At 31.8% G+C, this 10,305-nt stretch overlaps 1 protein-coding gene across 30 annotated transcripts in view; it reads right to left on the bottom strand.

Annotated features, from left to right (window-relative positions):
- GPHN (gephyrin) overlaps positions 1-10,305 on the bottom strand; it is a 734,546-nt gene that overhangs the window by 341,914 nt on the left and 382,327 nt on the right.

The following is a 10,305-nucleotide window of genomic DNA, read 5'->3' as shown; positions in this document are numbered from 1 at the left end:
TAGCTGGAAATATAAATTGTTTGAATTAGCACAGAGTTGAGATCACCTCCAATATACATGAATAGCACAAAATCAAACCCATGTTGCCGTATCTTAACTTCCATAAGGCAAGTTATTTTTTTAAACCAAAGTTACTCATCAGCAAAGAAAAGTTAGTTACCTTATATCTGAACTCTTATAAGGCCTTGCATATTATACTGAATTCACTTTTTTTAGTCAAAAAGTACTGTTTGATGAAGGCCCACAAGCCTAAAAGATCTCCTCATCAATACTAGTGTTGTCTGGATATAAAAGATGCCTATCAGAAATAATTAATAAAAAGCAATATTGTATGTGGTTATATTGTGAATGTTAGGATATCTTTACAGGACAAAAGAAAATGGTAAGTGTACTAATGTTAGGCAAATGGGTACTTGAGGCTTGGAATAACATTTCCAGTAATATCTTTATATAGAAAAATTTTAAATTCCACATATTCATAATTAAGCAGTAAGAATGAACTCGTACCTCACACCACATAACAAACTCAAAATAGATCTACAGTATAAAGAACTATAGTTCTTTATCTATAGTATAAGAACTAAAACTATAAAACTCTTAAACAGTTTAATTTCTTAAGATGTGAAACACAGAATTACCATATGATCCTGCACTTCCATTCCCAAGTTCTTAACCAATGGAAATGAAAGCAAGAACTTGAACATATACTTGGTTGCCAATGTTCACAACAGCACTCTCCCCATAGCCAAAAGATGAAAACAACCCAGGTGTCCATCAAAAGATGAATGGATAAATGAATTGTGGTATTACATACAATGGAATACTATTCAGGCATAAAAAGGAATAAAGTTCTGATATATACTACAACATGCATGAACTAAGAAGACATTAGGCTAAATTTAAAAAGCCATACACAAAAGGAGAATTATTGTGTGGTTGTACTTACATGAAATATTTATAATAGGAAAATTTATAAAGATAGAAAGTAGATTAAAGGTTACCAGGGATTATGGGAAGGAAGAAATGGGGATTTATTGCTTAAAGGTTACAGAGGTTCTGGGGTGATGAAAAAGTTTTAAAAATAGGTAGTGGTGATAATTCTACAACATTGTGAATATAATTAATACCAATGAACTGTACACTTAAAAATGGCTAAAGTAGGGCCAGGCACAGTGGCTCACGCCTGTTATCTCAGCACTTTGGGAGGCTGAGGCGGGCGGATCACCTAAGGTCAGGAGTTTGAGGCCAGCTTGGCTAACATGGTGAAACCCCATCTCTTTTATAATACAAAAATTAGCTGGGCATAGTGGCATGCACTTGTAATCCCAGCTACTCAGGAGGGTAGGGTGAATACTGAGGCAGGAGGGTGAATCTGGGGTGTGGAGGTTGCAGTGAGCTGAGAACCTGCCACTGTGCTCCAGTCTGGACAACAGAGTGAGACTATGTCTCAAAAAAAAAAAAAAAAAAAAAGGCTAAAATAGCAAGTTTTGTGCTACATATATTTTGCCAAAATTAAAAAATAAATGTAATATACCAAAAACCATTGAATTATATACTTTCAATGAATGAATTGTATGATATGTGAATTATATCTCAATAAAGCTGTTAAACAAAGGATGATATGGCATGGAAAACTTTTAAATTACTTAGACTCTGGCAATGGTAATAAAGACATTGATGTTAATGGCATATGTTGGGACTTTGCATAAAACCTTTCAAAAACTTGCCATGAAAAAGAATCAGTTGTCCTAAATAATACACTATTTTCAATGTGCCTTTAAATTTATATTTGTGTTTTAAATTAGTGAACCTAAGTGTTTCACTATTTTATCTAAATTGCTAAAAGTATGTACATTTAAGATGGATAATCCCTCCATTTATGGATCTTCTCATTGGGAAAATAGGTGTCTCATATTATAGTTGCTGTCATCTTCCATTCAGGCATATGCAGTTAATAGCTTAGACAGAAAAGACATTTTTCCATTATTTAGGATAAAAGGGATGTGAACTTGAAATGAGGTTTAAGTTACTGGACTCATGACTGAAAGGTATTGAGACTGAAGATTACACTAATAATATCTGGCTACTCCTGTGATGGCAACATTTAGATAAGAATGATTTGCAATGATTAGACAGGTTATATTGTTCTTTGATTTTAACAAATATTTGGATTAAGGGACTCAATCTTTGCTGCAACTAATACATTTTAATTATTTCTCACTTAAAACTAGTAAAGTCTCAATATTTTCTTGATTGAATACCAGATGATATCAAAGTACTTTTAAAAGTTTCTCAGTTGTTGATTTTAGGACTTCATTTGGTGATAAAATGACAATGAACATGACAGATAAACTAATGGCAAAATAGAAAAAGAACTCTTGCTTCTAGCTAATTGCCATGCTTTTAATACTCTCAAGGATCCTTGAGTAAAAACTCAAATTATGGACGTAAAAATATAGTGCCAAAATCTGTTTTTGATAAAACTGATGAAAAAAAGTAGAAGCAAATACAAAGCAAGGTAGCTCCTTGATTCTTTAAATTTTTGATGCCCTGGGCGAGACCAGGTGGAGATAATTGAATCATGGGGGTGCTTCCCCCATTGGTTCCTGTGGTTGTGAATAAGTCTCACGAGATCTGATGGTTTTATAAATTGGAGTTCCCCTGCACAAGCTCTCTTGCCTGCTGCCGCGTATGACGTGGCTCCTTATTCGTCTTCAGCCACGATTGTGAGGTCTCCCCAGCCATGTGGAACTGTGTGTCAAACATCTTTCCTTTATAAGTTACCTAGTCTCAGGTATGTCTCTTTTTAGCAGCATAACAGACTAATACATAGTATTCTCATCTTTGAATCTGTGTTGAAGATTAACAGGCATACTTTATTTTTTTTAAGTAATAAATGTGACAAGAAAAGGAATCCATATTTCTTCCTAAAAATGAAAAATGCAGATGTGCTTTACTCAGTGTTACTTTACTCTGTTGTTTTCAAAATCTGACATTTTCAAAGTAAATTGGCATTAAGATTACCCTTTACTTGATTTTTAAAAATCTACAATAAATTCATTAATTAAAAGCATAAAATTTAGAATTTTCTGAAATTTGGACCTAATACAGTTGCTCCCCAAATGCAACAGAAACAAACAAAAAAATCAAGTGTCTGTGGTTCTTCGTTTGTGGAGGACAGACCCTGAAGTATATCAGAGCAATTAGAAGCCTTTCTCCAATTAATGCAAAAAGCACTGATTATACAATGAATAAATTACTCTCATTTATGTGTATTAGAGCTTTTGATGAATATAGATGTTATAATAAGATACAAATTCATCTAAAAGTCTTTCAGAATTGATCATAATTTTAAAAAGCGTTATATATTTGATTTAGTGAATAGACAACAGGTGTAATTACTATCGAATGAGAGTTCACTAATTTTTTTTTTATGTCAGAATTCTTCATCTTCGAAAACATTGATAGGCACTGTTCTTTTTATCAGAAGCTAATTGCTGTCATTCTGTAGGTCATAAAGAGACAACTAGCTTGACTACTGTCTCAGACAGAAAACGATACATCTTTGAAATGAAGCTATCACCTAGTGACTATGGGGGAACTTTCTGACTCACTGCCTTTATTCTCCTTAGGATGCATGCACAAACAAAATAAAAAGAGAGAGCAATTTCCCCACCCAGAAATAATAACAGGGAACTAAGTTCATTCTACTTAAAAAATGTTCTTCCTTTTCATCCATATGTAATATTTTAACTCCCCTTTTCCTTTCTTCTCTCAACTTCTGCATTTAGCATGTCAATGTGTGCGCAGACGAATGCGCGCACGTGCACGCACACACACACACAACTTTTTTCCCTCCTTAACTGAAAACTACCTTAATAGTGGCAAAATGTGCCACGAGTGAAATCCTGAAACAACAAAAAAGAAAGCCATACTTTAAAAATTGAAATGAAAACAAACAAGTGGCCAGTATTATTAACCTTTAGTCTAGACCGTTATCAAGTTTCCTTCAGATTCTCTGTAAAGATTTTTATTAGTTTACGTATTCTTAGCAAATGATATCTGTTTTTGTGTAAGTTCAAACATTAAAGATACATTTGAAAATTATTTTGAATTCAACTTGAAATTCTAACATTAAATTCTATTATTTTTCTTTATTGTATACATTTTGCATTTTAGTAACACATTTTAACATTTTAGTAAGCTTTGAAGGTTGGCTCAGAAAACTAGTCTTTGCAACCCTTATTCTCAGTTATTCCAAAAGTGCTATTAATTCTATCCAGAGAAAATCATATGTCCCTTTCTATCCTCACCTGCACTGTCTACATTTAGGTTCTCAGCATCTTTTATCTGAACTATTCCAATGACTTCCTGATTGGTGTTATAGCTAAGCTTGCTCCCACTCAAGCCATTCTATTTTGCTGTCAAAATGATCTTTCTAAAATGCAAGTCTCATTATATTTTACTCTTGATTAATATCTTTTGAAAAATCTCATTTCCTACTAGAAAAAAAAATCCAAATGCCTTTAATATGACAAAGGTATCTTCTATCATCTGATCCTACCTATTTTCCCTAGCTGTCTTCTTGCCAATCCCTCAAAACTAATTCTGCAGTCAAACTGACCTATTGGTCAACTTATGGTTTCAGCCATTGTGCCTTTACAGTAGAATGAGTTAATAAATATAACTGTATTATACAATATAGTTATGAGAATGAACAACATGAAATATTATGAATCAATTTTACATAAATGACACTAAACAAAAGAATCTAGACACAAAAGATTACATATTATATGGTTCCACTTATACAAAGTTCTGTAAAACACAAAAGTAATTCTAACTCCAGCCTGGGTGACAGAGGGAGATCCTGTCTTTGAAAAAAAAAAGTAATCTATAGTGCTAAAAGTCAAAGTTGTAGTTACACTTGAGGATTGAGCTGTGACTATAAGGGGGAACAGGGCTGTTTGCTGGGACACTGATAATATTCTGGTTTATTGATCTGGATGGTTATATGGATATGTTCAGCTTTTGAAAATCCATTATGCTGTAACTACACTATTTGTGTTTTTTTTTTTTTTTAATTAAATAAAAGGTAAGGAATAACAACAACAACAAACACAGTGCCAATATCACTTGTCACTTCTTTGAAAGTTTCCCAAAACTAAGTAAGTCCCTCAGGTAGAATTTTTGTTCCTAAATATGTCATATACTTATCACACATAAAATTACTACAGCACAATAATTACATATTCTTATAACAAAATGTTATTATATTAACATAACAATTATATAACATTATTATATGTTAATATAATATCATTTTTAAAATCTCATTATCATTTAAATTATCATTTAAAAAATCTAGATCTTTCTGTTTCACAATGAAATGTAACTTTCTTAACCGGTAAGATCATAACTTTCTACCCATGTACCCGCAGCCTCCAGCACAACCTGGCAGTTAGTGCGTACTCAATGATATTATGTCATGAGGGTTTTTCCAATCTCTGCATTAACATTTTGTGTCAGATAATTCTTTGTTGTAGGGACTGTCCCATGCACTACAGGATGTTTAGCAGTATCCCTGGGCTCTACTCACCCGATATCACTAGGTACCCTCCAACTGTAACAACCAAAAATGTCACCAGGCATTGCAAATGTCCCCTGGGGCACCAAAATTTATCCTGGTTGAAAACCATTTATACATATAGTTTCCATGTAAAAATACAAACCACATGTTAATTCACTTACCAAAAAACTCTGGGTTCTGAAATGGTTTGCATATTATAAGCAACTAAAAAAAAAATAGGTTCTCTTGAACACTTAAGAGGAAGTTGAGCTCTACATGTCAGAGAAGTTTATAAAATGGTTTCAGTATCTAGATAATCAGATATAATTCATATTAATTGCACACTAGAATAAGGTCTCCTTTGGAATTCCTATATAGAAAAATGAGTTTGCCAAGCAAAATAATTGTGTAAAAGTTTATATTTGGTATTTTTAAAAATGACTGCTAATAGTAGCTCAGTGTATTAAATGTCCTAATTATACATTATTTTCCAGGGCTTATATCTATGAATAGACCATTAGTTCTAAATTACTGAAGTTCAATAAGTTTCTATCTGTAAATTATTTAACAGTGAACATTACATAAGAAAAGGATAGCTAGAATATAAACTATCATGCATCAGCTATGAAAAAAATCTCACAAAGGGAAAAACTAACTTATTAGAAAGAAATGTGGTTGTATTTTATTAACTTCATGCCTTTGATTCAGGATATAGTTTTTGGCTTGATCTGTGTTGTTAAGAGCATGAGTGATAAAATAATTGAGTACTAGTATGTCACTGGAGTTTGAGAAATGAGAAAATGAATGGTTTATGTGTCAAAATGATACAGCCAAAACATAAATTTGACCTTACCAAAATTATTTCTTGACAACCAATTCTTTACAGTCCTCTTTGTGGTTAGAATCAGTATTTAAGAACAGCTACTGAGCCAAAAACAAAACAAAACAAAAAACCCAGGCAGTTTATAAAAGGAGAAACAAAACTGAATAAATTCAAGAACAGTGTTTAATCTAACTCTTCTATAAATGCCAATAAAAATACAATTTTTCATCTACCAGATTGGTAAGATTAAAAATTAATATTCTACAACATGCCAATAAAAACACAATTTTTCACCTACCAGATTCGTAAGATTAATAATGATTAATGGAAATACAATCTCATAAACTGATAGTACAAATATACAAATTTGTACATATTCTAAGAGGGTCATTTAGTGATATGTAATATGAGACTTCACAATTTTGAGTGAGTTATTCTATTTTATGGAAATATTTCTAAAGTGATCATCAGAAGTATACATAATAATTTATACAAAGAGAATGTGATAGAAAATAGGAAATAACCTAAATGTTTAATGATAGCGAAATTAAATTATTCATAGGTTTTTAATATTTTTCAGTGATTGACAAATCCCAGTTTTTTGTAGAACAGTTATTAAATGAAGAAAAAGATTACATTATCTGAAAAGGAGAGTGGCTAAGAGCAAGGGATCTGGAGTAAAGACTACCTAGTTCAAATTCTAGTTCTATCATCTTTTGCTATATCTAGGTCAATTTATTCAATCATTTAATCTTTCTAAATGTAATTTTCTTATCAATAAGCCTACCTATTCTGTAGGCTTGTTGTGTAGATTAAATATACAAATAAATATTGTAGATATACAAAGTACTTATAAAAATACATGGCATACAGTAAGTGTACTATACATTTTAGTAATTATTATAATAATTGGGATGATATTACTAAGAAAACCAAGCTATAAACCAGTATATATGATGTGCTCCCAGTTGGACAAATTAATGAATTAGTCTTAGATAATAATTGTGGATTCAGATTATTAGTGTTTTTATTAACTTCATTTTACTTTGCTATATTTTCACCAAATTCTTTTTTTTTTTGCAAAAAACACATATTATTTCCATGTTCAGTAAAAAAAGAGTTATTTTAAAACTCTATTATTAAAAAGATGAACGTCATCTTTTCCTTTTCCTAAATGACCATATATTTTTCTATTAAAATATGGTTTGAATACCCATTTCACAATAAAAAGGTCATTTTATGCTGTGGTTGAACACATATAATATGCAAAATGGTGTGCTCCTAATATTTTAACACTAACTGGAAAGTATGGAAATTTGAAAACCAGTTTTCTTGTTGGTAAAAGAGAAGCTTTTTACAGATGGTCTTTAGCCTTACCATGTAGTTACTAACCTTCATGAGAAGCAGGATATCTAAACAGACTTCATATTTTATCCCTCTCACAGAGTCTATCTTAATTTTGATAAGAAAGCATTGGATGAGAAATAATTTAACTTATAAGAGATATAGTATTTTCTTTGAGGACCTCTGCTTAAGATCTCTGTAAGGCAATTACTACCTTTGATTGCAAAGTAAATATACATGTACTACTATGGCTATGAATAAACCAAAGAAAAATTGATTCCTGAACATGTAAGGAATCAAATTTGAGCAGTTTTTATGTTGCTGATATAAGTAAAAAACACTAAATTTCTTCATAATTACTAAATATTATAAGAAATCTAAAAAGCATTCTAAGTCAAATACAAAAAGTCTCGTGGTGTCTTGTATTTTAAAAACTTCCAAATATCTAACTAGTGAACTTTTCAGGTATTGATTTTGATGTTCATAAAATTAAAGACTGTTACGTGTGAATAAAGGATCTTTGTACCAAAAAGTCTGTCTTTCTGGGGCAATTTACTTTCCCCCAGTGATCTCTTTCTCACCTACCTGACTTCTTGTGCCAGGAGTTAGCTTCTGCCAGCAACATTGAAGTATTTGATGGTAGGAGGGCAAATGGGGGGAAAAGAAATTGAGAAACTAGGAGACTGATTATTAGTGCCTGCTACTGTTATTATCCATATTCAAAATCAAAAAAGTGAAACTTCACAAAAGTTTCACTTCATTTTATGGATACCTTCACAAAATGTTTATATAAGGAAGCTACGTCTTCAATCATATCCTTTGCAAGGTCTTGAATACATTCTGCTGTCATTCAGTGGAGAAAATAAAAAAGTAAAAGAAAAAATAGATGATTTGTTAGACAGTAGTTGCCTAATTCAGATAATTTTCTTGTTATTAGATATAAAGGACTTGAAGCCTAGTAAGAATGAGATAGACGTATTGTCTTCTCAGATTAACTTTCACACAAAGGAAACACATTATAGCACTCTATTTTAAATTCAGTTTCCTCAAAATAAAATAGGAGTTCAGAGATCATAAGACAAGAAAAAGTATATTTATTATTAATAAAATGAGTTTCATAAAATTATGTTACTCTTATATTTTCCTTTATTCCACATTATTAAAATATCTGCATAATCTGCTTTTTCTGTTTTGAAATGTTTTTCAGAATGAATGCAGGCAAAGCAAAATCTTTTAAAATTGCTCATTATTGCTAAGAAAACAAGCTAATCTGGTCGTAATTTCTATTGTAGTGCTTTTCTGTTGACATGACAACCTTGACCTTCCCATAGCTGTGCTGTTAAAATAAAGTTTGGTAAGAAATTGGAAGGAAGAAGGAAAAATGTGTTAGTAAAGTTTATCCTAAAGGAATCAGTGTGAAGTGCTCAGTAATAGGAATGAAAGCTAACTGCTCTCCAGTTTAAATGCACACTGATCAGTACAGGGAGGACAAATAAATTTATAGTTCAGAAATAATTAAATCCATAAGAAAAACTAATGAATATGACTGAACCTTCTGACACCAGGAATTTTAGTGAGTTTTAATTGATAGTGAGAATAAATTAAATTCCTGAACATTTTCATTATTGGTATAAGAGTTGTACTTCGGGGGCAAAAATCTCTCACTGTGCTTTCAATTACGTTCAAGAACAGACTATTGGACATTAGTTATCAACTTACCTATAGCCATTTTCTACTCTTCACTATGAAACTAATAAACTTGGTTTTAGTTACTGTTGCTTATTAATAGCTATCAATGAAATCACTAACCTGCCACTGAATGCTCTAGGCTTTAAAATTAAAGAGATTCCTATTGACATTTAAGTTACTGCCAGCATCCTTCAGCTGTGAAAAGCTGTAATACAGAATTTATCATTCTTATTACATTCTTCTTCCTGAATCAATAATGCTTAGAAGAGGTGAAAGGATTTCCTTATATACAGCCACTCTGACTTTGAACATTTCCCTCAGTCCATTAGATGAAAAGAAGAAAATTGTGCGGTTGATATTAGAAATGCATTTTTTGTTAAATGTCTTTTCCCCTCTCCTGGAATGTGAGCCCCTTAAGAGCAAAGTTTTATGTCTTTGTGTCACCTATTCCTAGCAGACTACAGATTACCCAACCTTTCTTAAAAGGTTCTGAGAGAATTTTTGTATCTAGTGAATTAACTTCTCTCTCACGCATATAGAATGGTACTAGCTGGTGTGCCACCCTTAGGATAATTGAGAAGATAGTCAAACAATTTTCTGTGTTTGATAGTTTAGATGAAGAACCCCAGTTGATAGAGTATAAAAATCACCACCCTAAAATTGTTGAATTAACAAATGAGAACTTATCACCTAACAGATTGAAAGCCTTTCCTAAGTCCATCATTATTTTAACTACTGCAGTTTTAAACTGCTTGAAGACAAGGGCCAATTCTCTTTAACTTATTTAATTCTTATAAGGTCTAGGACACTATGGTACAGAGTACAGTGTTTCATCAGTGGATTAAAACACACACAGAGACACACGTGCATACACACACAC

This window comes from Macaca mulatta, chromosome 7 (genome assembly GCF_049350105.2).
Source record: "Macaca mulatta isolate MMU2019108-1 chromosome 7, T2T-MMU8v2.0, whole genome shotgun sequence".
Taxonomy (NCBI): domain Eukaryota; kingdom Metazoa; phylum Chordata; class Mammalia; order Primates; family Cercopithecidae; genus Macaca; species Macaca mulatta.
Note: the sequence above shows the minus strand (reverse complement) of the source record. Positions and strands in the feature narration are given on the sequence as shown.